Below are 22,717 nucleotides of genomic sequence, written 5' to 3'. Positions count from 1 at the left end.
CTATTTTGACTCAAGAGGTAATATCTGGAAACTATCACACAGCTGATGCTGGTGTCACGAGGGTGTCACATCCCCCTGTAAGACCTGGAGTTAGACTGTCATATTGGGTAATGAATCACAGGTCTTCTTTAGAGATGGTGCGATTCATGTCCTATTTTACATGGATTACCTTTCCTTCAGTGCTGAGAGGGTTAAGCACTCTTTCCCTGCCGTCTGAGACCATACAGCCTGGTTGTTCTCAGCTGCAACTGCTTATCATTTACATCCTCTATATATACTAGCTCTGGGCATTAAGTCCCTGTCAGAGAAAGATTCATGTTCCTGTGCTAAAGCTAAGTAGTTGTATTGGAGTTGTAGTAGTATTGATCTGTAGTTTGCCGTGGTACGTATATGTTTATCTCATGGTCCCTATCCCATTTCATTTTTTTCTGCCTGTCCCTATCCTCCCTATTGTTGGTGAGTTCTTTTGTATAATAGATGTTTTCTGTTATCCCTGTTTTGTCTTTGTGGCTTGTTTGCCTTACATTTCTGTTCCATGCCTCATGGAGTGGGCGAGGGGACAGATTAGGGGTTAACAGGAGCATAGTAAGGTTGGAGACCCGAACCTTTCTATCTTCAAGAGGACCCCCGGGACAGGGATAGTTAGGGTCCCAGTTCCAGGGACAGTTTGAGACACTGATAAAATATACGTAAATGGTGGCGCAAAGTGTCAAGTGCTATAAATCCTTGCAGCGATACCAAACAAACCTCCACACACAGTTTGTAGACAACTAAGACACAATGATAGTATGTACCTGAGTACATACAGGTACGCGCTTGATAATAGCAAAATAAAATACTAGAAATAGAATGGAGTGACTGGTGAATAGTAGGTCCTATAGAGATATCTCAGGGTTTTTCACCAACACCACCCTACTTAATGCCCACGGTAGGGAAAATAGAAATGTCTCACACGTTTTCCTACCTCCAATGACGAGTCTTTGATAAGCTAAAAGGCTGCGGTGCTGCCGCTATCGTTCCTCTGATGACGGGTCTTTTTATATATACTGAAAAGCCGCCGTACTGCCGCTGCCGCTCCGAAGGAATCCAGATAAAGATATTGCTAAAAAGTCCAAACTGGTGGCTGCCCCGGCCGGTAGCAGCCACCCAACACTAACCTCCGGGTAGGAACAGGGTCCTGTGGTGCCAGCCAGTTTGAGACACCTCTTCCTTTCTGAAGACTGTCGCAACAGGACAGCTGGAGAGTAAAGATTGCATATATTCCATTTTAGTGTTTAATATATGGTGTTCAGCTTCTTTTGTTTCTGGACACACAACCACCATAAATTTTGAAGTGGCTTCTCCCTGCTACAGCAATGCTAAAATTGTGGATGGGAATAGTATTTGGGCACACTGCAGGACTCGGAAGCGAGGGGATTTTTGGCTTTGGGAGCACAGATTTTGCTGGATTGGTTCAAGGAAGCCATCTTTTTAAGATCTACTTTCTTTTCAAGGTCTACTGTTGATTAACAGTAACAGATGATATTGTGGTACCGTGTTAGTCAGAAAAATTGATGTAAATATTTTTGTGCTCATCGATGACGAATATTCTCAGTGATACCTTTATTGGCTAACCAGAAAAAAATATATGTTTGCAAGCCTTCAGAGCACAGAGGCTCCTTCAGGCAGGATAAAATTAAATTAATAAAACAAAGACGCAACATTCAAGAGATATTACAGCAGGATGTTTGTTTCATTGGTTGGGAGGTGTGATGCCTCCTAAAGGAAATCAAATTAGGCATTTTGTTACAAATGGAGAGGCAGTGGGAATGTTCTTCTTAAGGTACCGTCACATTAAGCGACGCTGCAGCGATACAGACAATGAGGCCGATCGCTGCAGCGTCGCTGTTTGGTCGCTGGAGAGCTGTCACACAGACCGCTCTCCAGCGACCAACGATGCCGAGGTCCCCGGGTAACCAGGGTAAACGTCGGGTTGCTAAGCGCAGGGCCACTCTTAGTAACCCGATGTTTACCCTGGTTACCAGTGTAAAATGTAAAAAAAACCAAACAGTACATACTCACCTTCGCGTCCCCTGGCGCCTGCTTCCCTGCACTGAGCGCCGGCCCTAACAGCAGAGCGGTGACGTCACCGCTGTGCTGTACTTTCACTTTACGGCCGGCGCTCAGTCAGTGCAGGAAGCGGACGGCGGGGGACGCGAAGGTGAGTATGTACTGTTTTTTTTTTTTTTTACATTTTACACTGGTAACCAGGGTAAACATCGGTTTACTAAGCGCGGCCCTGCGCTTAGTAACCCGATGTTTACCCTGGTTACCATTGTAAAACATCGCTGGTATCGTTGCTTTTGGTGTCAAACACGACGATACACGCAGGTCTGACGACCAAATAAAGTTCTGAACTTTCTTCAACGACCAGCGATATCACAGCAGGATCCTGATCGCTGCTGCGTGTCACACTCAACGATATCGCTAGCCAGGACGCTGCAACGTCACGGATCGCTAGCGATATCGTTTAGTGTGAAGGTACCTTTAGTTATCTGGAGTCCGTCTGGTAGAGGTGTGAATTGTATCCATGTAGTGAGTCATAAATCCAGGTGTCCAATTTAATCCTTCTGTCATACAACATTGAACAACTTTATCAGTTTGCATTCCCAAATTTTTCTCTCTCTGTCGTCCTTAAAATGACCTTTTAGGATTAAGACTTTTAAATCCATCATACAGTGTCCACGTCCAGAGAAATATTTTCCCACAGGTGTGTCCATATCATTCCTTATCGTGTGTCTGTGTAGATTCATCCTTGTTTGTAGTTTTTGCATGGTTTCCCTAATATAGATACTTCCAGGGCACCTCGTACATTGTATCATGTACACCACATTGGAGGATGTACATGAAAAAAACAACCATGACCTTATATTCCTGATTTGTGATTGGTATGCGGATTGTATTTGTTGGCAATATGTGGTGTGGTAAAGCGACTCACTCGGCAGGACACAAATATAACTGGAACTTTGTCTCTTTAAGAAAAGGCTTGGATAAACCAAGCTGGGAAAGTAAACACAGCCCTCCGGGCAAAACAAAGAAGCAGCCGCCACATACGTTCGCTGGGAAACTGCCCGCACTTTTAACAACACCTGTGGTTGAGCGTCTCACTCAGCTGGACACAGAGGTATAACTGGAACACTGTCTCTTTAAGAAAAGGCTTGGTTTATTGTAGCAACATAAACCAAGCTGGGAAAGTAAACACAGCCCTCCAGCAGCAAAACAAAGAAACCAAAAAAGCATAGTCCTTTTTCCTAGTGGGATCAGCTCGCTCACAGGCAGCAATGTCCAGGTTCAGATAGAGTCCTATCTCTCCAGGAACCACTGAACACTGGAAGCTCTGGCAGTCAGCCATTTAAGCCCAGACCTTCTGACTCCTTCATCATGTGAGTAGTAGCTAGACTCTAGGTTTAAGAGGAGCCAAGGAATACTTCAATACGATAAGCGGGTTCCTAAGTAACTAATGCTAAAATATAACTTTTATTAGTTTATAGTCTAAAAAAGTGCAAACATATAGTGCTGAGAAAAAGTGCTAGGTGCGTACATACAAACAGAAGACAAATTAAAACGTGTCACCGCCAGAGAATAATGTCCAATTACCTATTATTAACTGGTTTCTCATATATACCAAAATAAACATTCAGGACATATCACCACAAAACCAACAGGGCAGCCAGTCCTGATGTTTCGAACACATATATCCATTATGCCTTGATATCTATGTGGTCAGACAGGATATAACACATAAAAAATCGTACCGTCACCGATATGGCTTTATACAGACAAAACAGAGAGGGCCCTTTTCTCTCAGGTAACCACTCCTAAATCATGGTTATACTCCTTCCATTGACCTTCATGGCGGTGGCAATAATTTGTAATTACAGCGTGCTCATATAGAGAAAAGCAGCGACCGTGCAGCAATATGTACCCTTTCTATCATCCAGTCTCATACAGTACATGCCTTCACATACATAATCGCATGCATATACAATCAATGTTTTATACTCATCTGCCTTCTCACGGTCATCATCTAGACTCAGTGCAGCTTGCGTTATTGTGGACCATTACAGCGATTCTCAGCCTATATTCGCATCATTCCTTTTGGGTCCACCTTGATGAATAGTGCCTTCCAACGCGTTTCATACAGTTTGGAATCATCAGGGGATTGTGTCACCTTCATGCATAGTAAATGAGCATATCGCTAACCCGGCATCCACTCTGCCTTCTTTTTATACACTACTCATCGGTGCTTGCAGCCACGTGCTTCCGGACGCCTGGAGTCAGATTTCCGGTGTATTCGGGTGTGTGCACCATAGATTACACCGCGCACATTATTTCCGGACACAAAGACGTCGGCAAACCATGCCGTAACATCATGTCCGGTGGGCGGACCCTTCCACCTCTGTACCGCCTCCTCAATAGTGATGTGCGCAAGCGCATTACGCTTCGTGCGATACAGAAACAAGAGACAGACGTCATTCAAACACCTCCTGTACTCCTGTATCCATCTTACCAAAAGGGAGCAATTGTTTTTCTCCCGAGTCCCGAGAATGGCATGTGCAAATAAACCAATCACGTTGTTGTAGTTATACCCCCATAGATCGAGGATTAAATAGAGCTTCAGAATTCGGTTTTAGGCCATGTGCACACGTTCAGGATTTTTCCCGTTTTTTTCGCGTTTTTTTCGCTATAAAAACGTGATAAACGCGAAAAAAACACTTACATATGCCTCCTATTATTTACAGGGTATTCCGCATTTTTTGTGCAAATGTTACGATTTTTTTCTGCGAAAAAATTGCATCGCGGGAAAAAAAGCAACATGTTCATTAAAAATGCAGAATTGCGGGGATTCCACACACCTAGGAGTGCATTGATCTACTTAATTCCCGCACGGGGCTGTGCACACCATGCGGGAAGTAAGCAGATTATGTGCGGTTGGTACCCAGGGTGGAGGAGAGGAGACTCTCCTCCACGGACTGGGCACCATATAATTGGTAAAAAAAAAAGAATTAAAATAAAAAATAGTCCTATACTCCCCCTCTGATGGCCCCCGAAGTGTTCCCGCCTCTCCGGTGCATGCTCTCTCTTCGGTTCCTATAGATGGTGTGGTTCAGGACCTGTGATGACGTCACTGTCTTGTGATTGGTCGCGTGACCGCTCATGTGACTCACGCGACCAATCACAAGCCGCGACGTCATCACAGGTCCTGAACCACACCGGCATCTATAGGAACGGACGCCGCTGAGGAGATCGTCTGGGTGAGTATAACCATTTTTTATTTTTTTTATTATTTTTAAACATTCTATCTTTCACTATAGATGCTGCATAAGCAGCATCTATAGTAACAAGTTGGTCACACTTGTCAAACAGTATGTTTGACAAGTGTGACCAACTTGTCAGTCAGTTTTCCAAGCGATGCTACAGATCGCTTGGAAAACTTTAGCATTCTGCAAGCTAATTACGCTTACAGAATGCTAAAAAAAACGCGAAAAAAACGGGAAAAAACCGCAAAAAAAAAAATGCGGATTTCTTGCAGAAAATTTCCGGTTTTCTTCAGGAAATTTCTGCAAGAAATCCGGACGTGTGCACATACCCTTAAATTTCACTCAGCAGATTGTGTACACACTTAGAATGAATTAGCAAATGTTTGCTAATTCATTCTAAGGGTACCGTCACACAGTGCCATTTTCATCGCTACGACGGCACGATTCGTGACGTTGCAGCGTCGTATGATTATCGCTCCAGCGTCGTAGACAGCGGTCACACTTTGCAATCACGGCGCTGGAGCGATGCCGAAGTCCCCGGGTAACCAGGGTAAACATCGGGTTACTAAGCGCAGGGCCGCGCTTAGTAACCCGATGTTTACCGTGGTTACCAGCGTAAAAGTAAAAAAAAACAAACCGTACATACTCACCATCTGATGTCCGTCAGGTCCCTCGCAGTCTGCTTCCCGCTCTGACTGAGTGCCGCCGTACAGTGAGAGCACAGCACAGCAGTGACGTCACCGCTGTGATCTGCTCTCACTTTCCGGCCGGCAGACAGTCAGAGTGGGAAGCAGACGGCAAGGGACCTGACGGACATCAGATGGTGAGTATGTACTGTTTGTTTTTTTTTACTTTTACGCTGGTAACCACGGTAAACATCGGGTTACTAAGCGCGGCCCTGCGCTTAGTAACCCGATGTTTACCCTGGTTACCAGCGAACGCATCGCTGGATCGCTGTCACACACAACGATCCAGCGATGACAGCAGGAGATCCAGCGACGAAAGAAAGTTTCAAACGATCTGCTACGACGTACGATTCTCAGCAGGGTCCCTGATCGCAGTAGCGTGTCAGACACTGTGAGATCGTAACGATATCGCTAGAACGTCATGAATCGTACCGTCGTAGCGATCAAAATTGCACTGTGTGACGGTACCCTAAGTGTGTACACAATCTGCTGAGTGAAAACTAAAACCGAATCTTCCCTCCATCACTTCACCAGTGACTCTGTCACATATTCCCCCCTCTGCCCAAAGCCGGGGGTTTTGGCACCTTCACTCGGTAAACAGGAGACATGGCATCTGGACAGGGCATCTGTGTTTCCAAACAACCTCCCTGGCCTGTGCTCCACATGGAAAGTGAAGTCCTGGAGCTCCAGAAACCACCTAGTTTCCCGGACATTCTTCCCATTCTTTTACCTCCTCCATCTCAGGGGCGCATGATCATATATTAGCCTGAACTTCTTGCCTAACAGGTAGTGTCTCATGATGTTGACTGCCCACTTGATGACCAAGCACTGTTTCTCCATGATGGCATAGTTCTTCTCAAAGGAGGAGAGTTTCCTACTCCGGCATAGGACTGGGTCTTCGTCTCTGTTTATAACCTGGGACAGCACAGCTCCTAAACGGACTTCGGAGGCATCCATCTGGAGCACAAACTCCTTCATGAAGACTGGCTGTCTACACAGAACAAGCTCCAATTCCTGGAATGACATCTCCGCTTCAGAGGACCATTTGACCATCGTCGACTTTGTGCACTTGAGAAGATCAGTCAGGGGGGCAACTATCATGGCGAAATTTGGGATAAATCACTGATAATATCCCACAATCCCGAGGAACACACTGACCTGCTTTTTGGAGACCTGCTGTGGCCATTTCAGGATTGCCTCCACTTTGTCTACTTGCTTTATCTCGCCTCTTCCAACGATATAGCCCAAGTATTTTGCCTCCTCTTTACTGAGGGCGCACTTCTTTGGGTTTATGGTAAACCCCGCTTTTCTTAGTGTAACTAGTACCATCTGGACTTTTGCCAGGTCACTTCCCCAATCCGGGCTGAAAATCACAATGTCGTCCAAATAAGCGGCTGCGTACTTATGAGGGCCTAGAAGGTGACTGGGGCTCCTTGTAGTCTGAACGACTTCCTGATATATTGAAGCACTCATCAGGTGTAGAGAAGGCCGTCTTCTTCTTGGCTGTTGGAGACAGGAGAATTTGCCAGTACCCCTTCTTTAGGTCCAGGGTGGTGATGTTCCTGACTGACCCCAGCCTCTCAATAAGCTCATCAACCCGGGGCATCAGATACGCATCGAACTTGGACACCTCATTGAGCTTTCTGTAATCATTACAGAAGCGCCACTCTCCACTTGGCTTCGGTACCAGTACAATAGGGCTGGACCAGCCGCTCTTTGACTCCTCGATGACACCCAGGCTCAACATTCTCTTCACCTCCTGGGAGATCACCTCACGGCAAGCTTCAGGAATCCGATACGGCGTTTCCTTCACCCTCATATATTGTTCAGTCAAGATCTCATGCTCCACCTCCTGGGTACATCCTGGTAACTCCGAAAACAAGTTTCGGTTATGCTGAAGCAGCTCATGGCACAGTTGTTTCTGGTCCGGCGACAGTGTCTCTGCCACTGTGACATCCTTGACATTGGCTTCAGGATGGGCCCCTAGGCACGGTGCTTCTACCGAATCCCTGTCTCACCACGGTTTCAGCAGGTTAACATGGTACGCTTGGTACAGCTCCCTTCTGCCTGGTTGGTGGACCTTATAGTTGATATCACTCAACTTCTCGACCACCTCTTATGGCCCTTGCTACTTGGCCAGGAATTTGCTTTCCACGATGGGGTCAACACGAGCACCCAGTCCCCAGGGCTAAACTATTTCAGCCTAGTGGCCCGGTTGTAGACCCTCGCCTGAGCTTCTTGTGCTTGAAGGAGACTCTCCTTCAAAGTCGGCATCAACCTTGCGATTCGCTCCTGCATTTGGGCCATTATGCTCGATGACGCTCTGGTAGGGTGTAACTTTTGCTTCCCATATCTCCTTCGCAACATCTAGAAGTCCCTGGGGGTGCCGCCCATATAACAGCTCAAACGATGAGAACCCTGTAGAGGCCTGGGGAACTTCCGTGATGGAGAACAGTAGGTATGGCAGGAGGCAATCCCAATCTCATCCATCCTCCTCCACGACCTTCTTTAGCATGGACGTCAGTGTCTTATTCAACCTCTCCACCAGGCTGTCTATCTGCTGATGGTACACAGACATCCTAAGTTGGGTAATCTGGAGGGCCTTGCAGAACTCCCTCATTACCTTGGACATAAACGGTGTCCCCTGGTCTGTCGGGATCTCCTTCAGCAGTCCCGTCCGGGAGAAAATATGAACTAGCTCTCGTGCTATACTCCGGGCAGAGGAGTTTCTCAGCGGTACCGCTTCTGGTTACTGCGTAGCATAGTCCATTACCACGAGGATGTATTGATGACCCCTGGCGGACTTAACTAAGGGCCCGACAAGGTCCACAGCAATATGGTCGAACGGGATTTCGATTATGGGTAACTGAACTAGGGAACTGCGGAAGTAGGATACAGGGGCAGTTAAATGAGAGGTAGGGCAGGAGCGGCAGAAATTAACAATGTCCCTGTGACATCCAGGCCAATAAAACCTCATTCTTGTGTCTTAGCTACACCTAGGTGCCCCCCCCCCCCCCAAGACATGAGCATGGGCCAGATCTAGCACCCTACTCTATAGGGTCCCGGGACTAACAGCTGCTCTAATACTTCCCCTCTCTGTTTAGTAACCCGATATGGCAACTCCCCATTGACCGCCAAGTATGGGAACCTGGTGTTGACCTCCGGCACTTGGGCAACTCCATTTATCACAGTCACATTTTCAATTACATTTTTGAAAGTCAAGTCCTGCATTTGGGCAGTTCCAAAATTCCCGCCAGAAACCCCAGATCAGGAATTTCAGTCTAACTGGTAACCATCTTGCCCTCGTCACCGGCCAGGACACACAAGGGGAACTCATCCATCTCTGACTTTGTTGGAGTTTTGAATGGCTTGGGCTGGCTCCTGTCTGTGTACTTTGATATCTCCGCCTTTCCCCACAAGTCCCAGAAAAGGCTGAAGTCCCTCTCAATTATCACGGGCTGGCTCCTGTCTGTGTCCTTTGATATCTCCGCCTTTACCCACTGAAGCTCCTCTTAATTATCATGGGGTGCAGCAAACCTTTGACCACCCCGACCTCATGGGACTCCGTACCCCGGCTTATTTTAACCGACACTCTGGTGACAGGAAAACGCTTGGAGTCTGTGGGAATACAGCGAACACCCACGTGTTTCCCTGGGATTAAGTAATGGGGTAGTGTGGCCCTTACCAGGGTCGCCAAACTCTGAGTCTGACTCATGTCACCAGCACCCCATTTATCGACATGGGACATGCCTGTGGCCCTTAACCGGACTGATAGACCACACTGCAGGCAGGATAGGCATAGTAGGAGCAGGGCCTCCCTAGGCTACAGTCCATCTCTTTGGAGGACAAGGGACAATGGGCGGCTATATGTCCAGGACTGCGACATCTCCAGCAGATCAGGTCTTTACCCGTGGCCTTTGACTACCCCTCAGTGACCACTTGGGATCTAGGACTCCCTCGCAGTCAGTGGTGGCTTTACTACCTCTCTTTTCTGGCTCAGGTTCTCTCTGGGTACCCCAGTATGATGATGCACCACCCCGTGGCTCTCTTAGGGACCTCTCGACCACCTGGAACCGTTCCACTAGGCCCACCAGTTCATCTGCATTTCAGGTATTTCCCTGGGCAACCCAGGTCAGGTCTGCACTGGTCTAGGAAGGGAGTGCATGAACCTGTCCATGACAACGTGCTCAACTATCTGGCTTGTAGTGGAGAATTCTGGCTACAGCCTTTTTGTACCAGCTGTAGCAGGTCAAACATTTGGGACTGAGGTGGTTTGTCCTCACAATAGACCTAGTGGTGATCCCGTTGTGCTCTGACTGACATAGTCACTCCTGCGCGTGCCAAAATTTCAGTTTTTAGTTTGGCATACTCCTCCGCATCCTGCAGTGCCAAATCATAACAGGTTTTCTGGAGCTCACCAGCGCAGTAGGGGGCCAGTACCTCCTCCACATCATCACCCGTGGTCATTTTTTGCATGGCTCGTCTTACCGTCTTCCTGACGTACGTGTTGTCACCTGGACTTAGGGGAGGGGCTGCCGGCCTTCCACGAACCGCTTCTGCCAGTAAGTCAATCTGCTGCTAGTGTTCCTGCTGCTGCATCTGCTGTATAAGCAGCTTGTCTCCTGTTGTGCCATTGGTTGCTGCAGTAGTTGCTTCTGATGTTGTAGCTGCTGTTGCTGCTGTGCTTGTAGCAGATGTTTGAGCAGGTCCCCCATCTTGACTGCCATCTACGCTGGCTTACGGCCGCCACACTTGTTCGCTGGGAAACTGCCCGCACTTCTAACACCACCTGTAGTCAAGCAGCTCACTCAGCTGGACACAGAGGTATAACTGGAACACTGTCTCTTTAAGAAAAGGCTTGGTTTATTGTAGCAACATAAACCAAGCTGGGAAAGTAAACACAGCCCTCCAGCAGCAAAACAAAGAAACAAAGGCATAGTCCTTTTTCCTAGTGGGATCAGCCCGCTTACAGGCTACAATGTCCAGGTTCAGATAGAGCACACAACTTCCCGGAGTCCTATCTTTCCAGGAACCACTGATCACTGGAAGCTCTGGCAGTCAGCTATTTAAGCTCAGACCTTTTGACTCCTTCATCATGTGATTGATCACATGATCCTGACATCACACAAGTCCTGTAAAGATACTGCAAGGGGAGAACCGTGAACCTCCTCCCACCCTCTCTATGGAGTTCCACTAAAACCAGACCATTATATAACTTTATATAAACCATCCCAACATGCAGTGTTCTGGAGGAAACTATTCTGGTTTCACTTCACAGATGCCATCATGCGCAGTGACACGTATATCCGCTCCATCACTTTACCAGTGACTCTATCACAGTGGGTACAAGTTTTGCATTTTTTATTCAAATTGTCTCTTCAGAGAGGAAGAGGACTAAACTCTAGTGCTACCTATTGGAAGTAGCAATCCTAACAGTCAATGTCGACCCTTTAACGAGCCTTGTCACATGACTTAGGATAAAAGCCAAACCAGAATCTCAATTTACAGACACTGTGTTTCGGAGTACTGCCCTGTTATGACCCCAATGGCAGAGGGTCTCAGAGGTTACAACAAAGTCTGCAAACACAAAAAACCAGCTCATAGGGAAGTGGTAACTAGGCTGACCGTATACCTGATCCTAGCACAACAACTAACAGTAGCCGGGGAACGTACCTACGTTGATTCTACACATCTCGCGCCAGCCGGAGAACTAACTAACCCTATAAGGGAAAATAAGACCTTTCTTGCCTCCAGAGAAAAGACCCCAAAGTTGGATACAAGCCCCCAACAAATAATAACGGTGAGGTAAGAAGAAAAGACAAACGTAAGAATGAACTAGGTTTTAGCAAAGAGAGGTCCACTGACTAATAGCAGAATATAGGAAGATGACTTATACGGTCAGCAAAAAACCCTATCAAAATATCCACGCTGAATATTCAAGAACCCCCAAACCGACTAACGGCGTGGGGGGAGAATATCAGCCCCCTAGAGCTTCCAGCAATATCAGGAATCAAATTTTGTACAAGCTGGACAAAAATAAGAACAATGCAAATAACCAAAAATAAGGAAGCAGGACTTAGCTTATCTTGCAAAGAACCAGGACCAGCAGACAGGAGCAAACAGAAATGAACTGATTACAATGATGCCAGGCACCAGACTGAGAATCCAGGAAGTTTAAATAGCAACACCCCTGGCCTAACGAACCAGGTGGGTACCAAGCTGGGGAAAGACAATCCCAGTGTCATACCACTAGTGACCACAAGAGGGAGCCAAAAAAGTATAGTTCACAACACTGCCCCTCGTCAGTGCAAAGTGGAGATCTAGTTTGGCTGAGTGAGAGGCGTCTGACCGGGATCCAAGAAGTATCGTTTCTCCTTGTGGAGAATGACATGTTAATCATGTAGAGATGAGGAGACTTAAAGCCGCAATGGTCCTCTGGGAAATATGTAAATTATCTCTTCAGAGAGGAAGATCTGGATTGGCTGAGTGATTTTTTCTTTTTATTGTTACATAGGAATTTGGCCATCACTGATGGTGATGAGAGGACATTTTTGACAAGGAGATTCCTTAAGTTAGGGGGCTGTTTGTATGAGAGAAGAGGTAGTTCTGAGAATATTTATTTTCCTTTGTGGTCTCTGTGGAATATGAGTTGGAGATCAGCACCTATTTTCCTTAGGATGCTCATTTGGGTGTTGTATGTGATCACAAGAGGCATCCTGTTGTTGTCCTCTCTGTTTGTAATCCAGGAGGCTGCTTCTTCGCATAATTTAGCTCTGTGGATCTGGTCATCTATTACCATTGGGTAGTATCCTTGTTGTAGTTTTCTGTATTTACTGTCTGAATAGATTCGAATACAAGTACTCCTTACTAAATTAGAATATCACCAAAAAGTTAATTTATTTCAGTTCTTCAATTACAAAAAGTGAAACTCATATATTATATCGTCATTACAAACAGAGTGATCTATTTTAAGTGTTTATTTCTGTTAATGTAGATGATTATGGCTTACAGCCAGTGAAAACCAAAAGTCATTATCTCAGTAAAATAGAATACTTTATAACACCAGCTTGAAAAATGATTTTAAAAATCCAAAATGTTGGCCTACTGAAATGCATGGTTAGTAAATGCACTCAATACTTGGTCGGGGCTCATTTTGCATCAATTACTGCATCAATGTGGCGTAGTATGGAGGCAATCAGCCTGTGGCACTGCTGAGGTATTATGGAAGCCCAGGTTGCTTTGATAGCAGCCTTCAGCTCGTCTGCATTGTTGGGTCTGGGGTCTCTCATCTTCCTTTTGACAATACCCCGTAGATTTTCTATGGGGTTAAGGTCAGGTGAGTTTGCTGACCAATCAAGCACAGTGATACTGTTGTTTTTAAACCAGGTATTGGTACTTTTGGCAGTGTGGACAGGTGCCAAGTCCTGCCGGAGAATGAAATTTCCATCTCCAAAAACCTTATCAGTAGAGGGAAGCACAAAGTGCTCTAAAATTTCCTGGTAGACGGCTGCGCAGATTTTGGTCTTGATAAAACACAGTGGACCTACACCAGCAGATGACATGGCTCCCCAAACCATCACTGATTGTGGAAACTTCACACTAGACCTCAAGCAGCTTGGATTGTGTGCCTCTCCATCTTCCTCCACACTCTAAGACCTTAATTTCCAAATGAAATGCAAAAACGACTTTACTCTTTCACAACTGAGCAACAATCCAGTTTTTTTTCTCCTTGACCCAGGTAAGACACTTCTGGCGTTGTCTATTGGTCATGAGTGGCTTGACAGAAGGAATGCGACACTTGTAGTCCATATCCTGGATGGTCCGTGTGTGGTGGCTCTTGAACCACTGACTCCAGCAGCAGTTCACTCCTTGTGAATCTCCCCCAAATATTTGAAGGGCGTTTTCTTAACAATCCTTTCAAGGCTGTGGTTATCTCGTTTGTTTGTGCACCTTTTTCTACCACACTTTTTCCTTCCACACAAGTTTCCATTAATATGCTTGATACCGAACTCTATGAACAGCCAGCTTCTTTAGCAAAGACCTTTTGTGGCTTACCCTCCTTGTGGAGTGTGTCAATTACTGCCTTCTGGACCTCTTTCAAGTCAGCAGTCTTCCCCATGATTGTGGAGCCTACTGAAACAGACTAAGGGACCTTTTTAAACGCTTAGGAAGTCTTTACATGTGTTCTTGGTTAATTATTCTAAATTACTGAGATAATGACTTTTGGGTTTTCATTGGCTGTAAGCCATAATCATCAACATTAACAGAAATAAACACTTGAAATAGATCACTCTGTAATGACTCTATATAATATATGAGTTTCACTTTTTGTATTGAAGAACTGAAATAAATTAAAGGGAACCTGTCAGCAGATTTTGCCACTATAAGATGTGGCCACTGCCTTTCAGGGCTTATCTACAGCATTCTATAATGCTGTAGATAAGCCCCGGTCTGACCTGCAAGATAAGAAAAATAAGTTTTATTTTACTCACCCGGGGGCGGTCTGGTCCGATGGGTGTCGCAGGTCCGGGTCCGGTGCCTCCCATCTTCTTATGATCGCCGCCCTCCTGCTTCTTCATCGCTTCATGGCATTGTGCTCCCGCGCAGGTGTACTTATCTGCCCTGTGAAGGGCAGAGTAAAGTACTGCAGTGCGCAGTTGCTGGGTCTCTCTGACCTTTCCCAGCGCCTCCGCAATGCAGTCCTTTACTCTGCCCTCAACAGGGCAGAGAAGTATGCCTGCGCAGGAGCGCGATGTCGGGGAACGATGAAGAAGCAGGAGGGCGGTGTCGCAAGAAGATGAGAGGCGCCAGACCCGGACCTGCGACACCCATCGGACCGCCCTCCCGGGTGAGTATAATATAACTTATTTTTCTTCACTTGCAGGTCAGACCGGGGGCTTATTTACAGCATTATACAATGCTGTAGAGAAGCCCTGAAGGGCAGTGGCCGCATCTTATAGCGGCAAAATCTGACAGGTTCCCTTTAACTTTTTGATGATATTCTAATGTAGTGAGGAGCACTTGTGCCTCAGAGGTTGACTGTAGATGATGGATTTTTTTGTGTGTCTTGGATGAAAGCTGTTCCATCTAAGATACGCCGGACGTCCTATGGGCTTATGGTAAATTAATGTTTGTACCCTGCTGTCCTTGATGTATATGGTTGTGTTCAGAAAGTATATTTGAGACTTTGAGAAGCTGAGGGTGAGCTTGATGGTTGGGTGGAACTTGTTGAAGTTATTGTGGATGGTAAGCAGATCATCTTTTGAGCCTGTCCAGATTATTAGCAGATCATCAATGTAGCAGAAGTATGCCGGAGGTTTAATAGAGCAAAATCTCCTCCTCTTAGTTTGTGGGGGCATTTTGCTTCCCATGTCGCTGCCCATATACTGTTGGTATAAATTATTCCCAAAGGAAAAATAGTTGTGATGGAGCAAAAACCTGATAAATTGCAGTGTTTGTTCTGTGGCTAGATTGTTTTTTTTTTTTTAAGTAACTATTTGCATGGCGCAACCCCATCCTCATGAGGAATGTTGGAATACAGAGACTCTACATCCATGATGGCTAGTCTCTACATCCATGATGGCTAGTATTGTGTCCTCAGGAAGTGGGCCCAGCGCTGACAATTTGCAGAGAATATCCGTGGTGTCCTGCATATAACTGGGTGTGCACCTCACTAAGGGTTTTAGAATGTTCTCTACCCATCCTGAGATATTCTCAGTTAATGTCCCAATATCAGAGATAATTGGCCTCCCAGGATTACCTTCTTTATGTATTTTATGCAACATGTAGAAGAAGGTACCTGTTTGGGGATTGTCGGGTATTAGTTCCAGTAATGAGGATGAAGTAAAATCAAACCAATTTATGATATGCGTTAGTTCCTCTGTGTACTTTTTTTGGTTGGATCTTCCTGAAGTGGAGTGGAGTTTTTTCTATCCAAGAGTTGTCTGTGTGCTTCCTGGATGTAAAAATGCTGGGGAGAGAGAAGATGGTGGAAAATAAGGTTTTAACCATATAAAGTAGGGGTATAGGCGTTAGATTGTGCTAACCTGATTAGATTTCTTTTGCGCTTGTAGTAGTTTTCAGCTGCTGCAGATCCACGGGTTACAGTGTAACCTAGAAGACTCTCATCACAAAGAAATATTTAGTGGAAATCCTCTGTGCTGCTGGATGATTGAAGAGACATCAGTCCATGTGTGGCTTATTAATAAATTGTGGCTTTATTCTATGCATTTTGAAGTTACAAGAACTTCTTCCTCAGGAAAAAGAAGGACCACATGTACATAGAAGATGCAGTGGTGGATTTCTTGTAGGTGCACTTTTTGAATTTAGGTAAAAAGATACCACCTGAGTTTAAGTTTTAGACATCAGTAATTTATTAGAACGTAAACTAGAAACTTGTCTCTGATCTAAATGAGTTCTCCCCTATACTAATCATCCAGCATCAGACAGAATAGCGGGCAATGTAGAGCAGCACGACATTGAATGTGCATTCTTTTTTTAACTAATGTAACAAGGGTTCTACACCAGAACAAAATTCCAATGTATTTTACCTTTTTTATCTTTTAATCCCTTTTGGACCATTTTACCCCTTTCATGACCCAGCCTATTTTGGCCTTAATGACCTTGCCGTTTTTTGCAATTCTGACCAGTGTCCCTTTATGAGGTAATAACTCAGGAACGCTTCAACGGATCCTAGCGGTTCTGTGAATGTTTTTTTGTGACATATTGGGCTTCATGTTAGTGGTAAATTTAGGTCGATAATTTCTGAGTTTATTTGTGAAAAAAAAAACGGAAATTTGGCGAAAATTTCGCAATTTTCACATTTTTAATTTTTATTCTGTTAAACCAGAGAGTTATGTGACACAAAATAGTTAATAAATAACATTTCCCACATGTCTACTTTACATCAGCACAATTTTGGAAACAAATTTTTTTTTTTGCTAGGAAGTTATAAGGGTTAAAATTTGACCAGTGATTTCTCATTTTTACAACAAAATTTACAAAACCATTTTTTTAGGGACCACCTCACATTTGAAGTCAGTTTGAGGGTTCTATATGGCTGAAAATACCCAAAAGTGACACCATTCTAAAAACTGCACCCCTCAAGGTGCTCAAAACCACATTCAAGAAGTTTATTAACCCTTCAGGTGTTTCACAGCAGCAGAAGCAACATGGAAGGAAAAAATGAACATTTAACATTTTAGTCACAAAAATGATATTTTAGCAACAATTTTTTTATTTTCCCAAGGGTAAAAGGAGAAACTGGACCACGAACGTTGTTGTCCAATTTGTCCTGAGTACGCTGATACCTCATATGTGGGTGTAAACCACTGTTTGGGCGCACGGCAGGGCTCGGAAGGGAAGGAGCGCCATTTGACTTTTTGAATGGAAAATTAGCTCCAATCGTTAGCGGACACCATGTCGCGTTTGGAGAGCCCCTGTGTGCCTAAACATTGGAGCTCCCCTATAAGTGACCCCATTTTGGAAACTAGACCTCCCAAGGAACTAATCTAGATGTGTGGTGAGTAGGGTTGAGCGACTTTCATTTTTTTAAGATCGAGTCGGGTTTTGTGAAACCCGACGTTGTCCAGAGTCGAGTCGAGTGCAGTCGGCCGATTATCGCTAAAAGTCGGGGATCGACCGAAACACGAAACCCAATGCAAGTCAATGGGGAAGCATAGTCGGCAGTGAGTGCAGGCCAGGAAAACACCTACAGTGCCCATTTTAATGCCAAAAACATCCATTCTTGTTTCTGAAGCTTGTCAATCTTAATTAACTTTATAATAATAGTTGGGCATAGGAAATTTGGGGTCATTTGGCAAAAGTTGTGGGGGGAGTAGGGCTGGCTCAAGTTTTTCGTGGGCCCAGGAAACGCGGACTACGTCACGGCGGTGGAGCAGGGAGAGGTAAGTATTTCAACGTTGCAAGTGCTGTGATCCTGAGCAAGCAGGGGGGGCCCACTCGTTCGCATTGGCACTGGCACAGGGCCCCTCAAAGTACGGCGGTGTGTTTGCATGGCGGGGGCGCCTCCCACCAGCAGCGACACTTTTGCGTACTCTGAGGGGCCCTGTGCCAGTGACGTCGCCAACGAGTATGCCCCCCACCTGATGAAGGAACCTGCACTTTCATCTGCACCTTCCTCTTTGTCCCTGTGTAAGGTGGTATAACATGCGGGAAGGGGAACCTTACTTTCAGCAGGGTCAGATTCTGGCTGTGTAGAGTGCAAGGGGAATGTAGTGGTCTAGGTCAATGTACCAGCAGACTCATCTAGCAGTGGCTGGGCAATGGGCAGGATGAGGAGGAAACCGATATAGGGCCAAAGAATAAAGTAGGCTAAATGCAGTTCAAAATTGGTAACAGGACTAAACTGGCGACATTGCTTTGTTCAGTGGAGTAGCAAACCCAAGAGCAGCAGACACTAAGGGCCCAACCACACTAGTAGGCCAAATGCAGTTTAATATCTGATACTATAGGCCGAAAGCCAGAAGGTAGAAGCTCAGCTGTATTCAGTTGAGGGCAACACCAGGGAGGGGCAGACACCGTTAGTAGGCCCTAAACACCATTTTTTTGTTTTTAAAACAGCACTTAATGAGAGCCAGAAGGTTGAAGCTCAGCTGTATTCAGTTGAGGGCAACACCAGGGAGGGGCAGACACCGTTAGTAGGCCCTAAACACCATTTTTTTTTTATTTAAAAACAGCACTTAATGAGAGCCAGAAGATTGAAGCTCAGCTGTATTCAGTTGAGGACAACACCAGGGAGGGGCAGACACCGTTAGTAGGCCCTAACCACCAATTTTTAAAAACACAGCACTTAATGAGAGCCAGAAGGTTGAAGATCAGCTGTATTCAGTTGAGGACAACACCAGGGAGGGGCAGACACCGTTAGTAGGCCAAATGCAGTGTAATATCTGATACTATAGGCCGAAAGCCAGAAGGTTGAAGCTGAGCTGTATTCAGTTGAGGACAACACCAGGGAGGGGCAGACACCGTTAGTAGGCCCTAACCACCAATTTTTAAAAACAGCACTTAATGAGAGCCAGAAGGTTGAAGCTCAGCTGTATTCAGTTGAGGGCAACACCAGGGAGGGGCAGACACCGTTAGTAGGCCCTAAACACCATTTTTTTGTTTTTAAAACAGCACTTAATGAGAGCCAGAAGGTTGAAGCTGAGCTGTATTCAGTTGAGGACAACACCAGGGAGGGGCAGACACCGTTAGTAGGCCCTAACCACCAATTTTTAAAAACACAGCACTTAATGAGAGCCAGAAGGTTGAAGCTTAGCTGTATTCAGTTGTGGGCAACACCAGGGAGGGGCAGGCACCGTTAGTAGGCCCTAAACACCATTTTTTTAATTTAAAAACAGCACTTAATGAGAGTCAGAAGGTTGAAGCTCAGCTGTATTCAGTTGAGGACAACACCAGGGAGGGGCAGACACCGTTAGTAGGCCCTAACCACCAATTTTTAAAAACACAGCACTTAATGAGAGCCAGAAGGTTGAAGATCAGCTGTATTCAGTTGAGGACAACACCAGGGAGGGGCAGACACCGTTAGTAGGCCAAATGCAGTGTAATATCTGATACTATAGGCCGAAAGCCAGAAGGTTGAAGCTGAGCTGTATTCAGTTGAGGACAACACCAGGGAGGGGCAGACACCGTTAGTAGGCCCTAACCACCAATTTTTAAAAACACAGCACTTAATGAGAGCCAGAAGGTTGAAGATCAGCTGTATTCAGTTGAGGACAACACCAGGGAGGGGCAGACACCGTTAGTAGGCCAAATGCAGTGTAATATCTGATACTATAGGCCGAAAGCCAGAAGGTTGAAGCTGAGCTGTATTCAGTTGAGGACAACACCAGGGAGGGGCAGACACCGTTAGTAGGCCCTAACCACCAATTTTTAAAAACAGCACTTAATGAGAGCCAGAAGGTTGAAGCTCAGCTTTATTCAGTTGAGGGCAACACCAGGGAGGGGCAGACACCGTTAGTAGGCCCTAAACACCATTTTTTTTTTTTTTTAAAACAGCACTTAATGAGAGCCAGAAGGTTGAAGCTCAGCCGTATTCAGTTGAGGGCAACACCAGGGAGGGGCAGACACCGTTAGTAGGCCCTAAACACCAATTTAAAAAAAAAAAAAAAAAAAGATTAATGAGAGCCAGAAGGTAGAAGCTCAGCTGTATTCAGTTGAGGACAAACACCAGGCAGGGGCAGACACCGTTAGTAGGCCCTAAACACCAATTTTTTTTAAAAAGAAAACCTTAATGAGAGCCAGAAGGTAGAAGCTCAGCTTTGTTCAGTTGAGGACAACTTGAATTAGGGACTGCAGACAGACTTAGCAGGCTGTCTCCTGTGTGGACCATGCATCCAATACATTAACCCATTGCGCCACAAAGGACACGTAACCTTCCATGGCCATGCCTACAGGTCCATGTGTCTGTTGTCAGGTGTACCTTTGGACTCACAGATTGACAGAATGCATGGACAATGCGGTCTTTAACATGCTGGTGGAGGGGTGGGATGGCTTTTCTCGCAAAAGAATTGTCAACTGGGTAGCTCATAGCGTGGTACAGCGTAGTCCATCATGGCTTTATTAATATTAAATAAAATAAAAAAATAGGCTCTATGCACTGTAAAATAGGTTCCAGGGGTACACGGGCAGCAGTGGTCTGGTCAGTGGAGGCCTAGTGGAAGGAGGGACCGCAGACAGGCTTCGAAGGCCTAACATAATAAAATGGGCTGGCTGTAGGCACTTTATAATTTGGTTCCAGGGGTACACGGGCAGCAGTGGTCTGGTCAGTGGAGGCCTAGTGGAAGGAGGGACCGCAGACAGGCTTCGAAGGCCTAACATGATAAAATGGGCTGGCTGTAGGCACTGTAAAATAGCTTCCAAGGGTACACGGGCAGCAGTGGTCTGGTCAGTGGAGGCCTAGTGGAAGGAGGGGCCGCAGACAGGCTTCGAAGGCCTAACATGATAAAATGGGCTGGCTGTAGGCACTGTAAAATAGGTTCCAAGGGTACACGGGCAGCAGTGGTCTGGTCAGTGGAGGCCTAGTAGAAGGAGGGACCGCAGACAGGCTTCGAAGGCCTAACATAATAAAATGGGCTGGCTGTAGGCACTTTATAATTGGTTCCAGGGGTACACGGGCAGCAGTGGTCTGGTCAGTGGAGGCCTAGTGGAAGGAGGGACCGCAGACAGGCTTCGAAGGCCTAACATGATAAAATGGGCTGGCTGTAGGCACTTTATAATTGGTTCCAGGGGTACACGGGCAGCAGTGGTCTGGTCAGTGGAGGCCTAGTGGAAGGAGGGACCGCAGACAGGCTTCGAAGGCCTAACATAATAAAATGGGCTGGCTGTAGGCACGTTATAATTGGTTCCAGGGGTACACGGGTAGCAGTGGTCTGGTCAGTGGAGGCCTAGTGGAAGGCGGGACCGCAGACAGGCTTCGAAGGCCTAACATAATAAAATGGGCTGGCTGTAGGCACTTTATAATTGGTTCAAGGGGTACACGGGCAGCAGTGGTCTGGTCAACGGAGGCCGATTGTAATGAGTGTCTGCCAGTTAGTAGTCAAAAAACAACAAATAAATGTGAATGTCTCGCATTAAAACAAAACAAAAACACTAAAGGGTGCAATCATTAGGTTCAGGAGTGGGATCCTCTGCGTTGTTTCAGACCTACTAATTTAGCGCAAAGTATTTACTGTGGTAAATAGAGGACACTGCCCCTGACTATGTTAAGTACCATCATACATGTCAACACAATGGTATTGTCAGTGGCAGGAATGGAAGGATGTCAGCGCATAGACTAAACATTGGTGGAAGTGTGAGAGATAACTGTGGAAGTGGTAGAGCAATGTTTGACCTGGGGGTGGGTGAACTCTCTTGTGGCCGGCGGTACAGGCCCAGGGCCCCTCATGTTACAACAGTGTGTCTGACGTTGGGTGCGCACCACCACCGCCAGAGACACTTTATTGTACTATGAGGGACCCAGTAGCAATGCCGTCGACCAAAAGCGAGCACACCCACCTCTTCAGACAAACAGCAGTCTCACGGGTGCTTGCGCCAAGTCGCGATACCACGGCCCCGTGTGGGGAGTTTGGCCATTTAGGGAGGTGTAAACATGTCGTAGGCTGGACAATCAGCTGCAGCAAATTAGACATTAGAAAAGTAATTCACAGTAGTCCACAGGCAAGAGCTTTTCATAGGAAAGCTAGGTGTCGGCCGGGCAAGGTGGGGCAAAAGATTTCGAAATCCAGTTGTGGTTCATTTTAATGAATGTTAGATCATCAACATTTTGGGTAGCCAGACGAGTCCTTTTTTCGGTTAATATTGAACCTGCAGCACTGAATACTCTTTCTGATAGGACACTTGCTGCCGGGCAAGCAAGCTCCTGCAATGCATATTCTGCCAATTCTGGCCAGGTGTCTAATTTTGAGGCCCAGTAATAAAATGGGAATGACGGTTGAGGGAGAACATCGATAAGGGATGAAAAATAGTTAGTAACCATACTGGACAAATGTTGTCTCCTGTCACTTTCAATTAATGCAGCAGTACCTGTCCTGTCTGCGGTCATAGCAAAATCACTCCACAACCTGGTCAGAAAACCCCTCTGTCCAACGCCACTTCTGATGTGTGCACCCCTAACACTCCTAGTCTGCTGCCCCCTGGAGCTCGTGTGAGAACGATCACGTGCGCTGTGTGCTGGGAATGCCTGAAGCAAACGGTCAACAAGAGTTGATT

The 22,717-nt window shown here is 46.0% G+C and overlaps 1 protein-coding gene across 2 annotated transcripts in view; it reads left to right on the top strand.

Moving 5' to 3' along the window:
* Nucleotides 1-22,717, top strand: part of LOC143767347 (uncharacterized) — a 294,161-nt gene that overhangs the window by 259,714 nt on the left and 11,730 nt on the right. The gene's annotated exons all lie outside the window — the stretch shown is intronic.

This window comes from Ranitomeya variabilis, chromosome 4 (assembly GCF_051348905.1).
Source record: "Ranitomeya variabilis isolate aRanVar5 chromosome 4, aRanVar5.hap1, whole genome shotgun sequence".
NCBI classification, from domain to species: domain Eukaryota; kingdom Metazoa; phylum Chordata; class Amphibia; order Anura; family Dendrobatidae; genus Ranitomeya; species Ranitomeya variabilis.
Note: the sequence above shows the minus strand (reverse complement) of the source record. Positions and strands in the feature narration are given on the sequence as shown.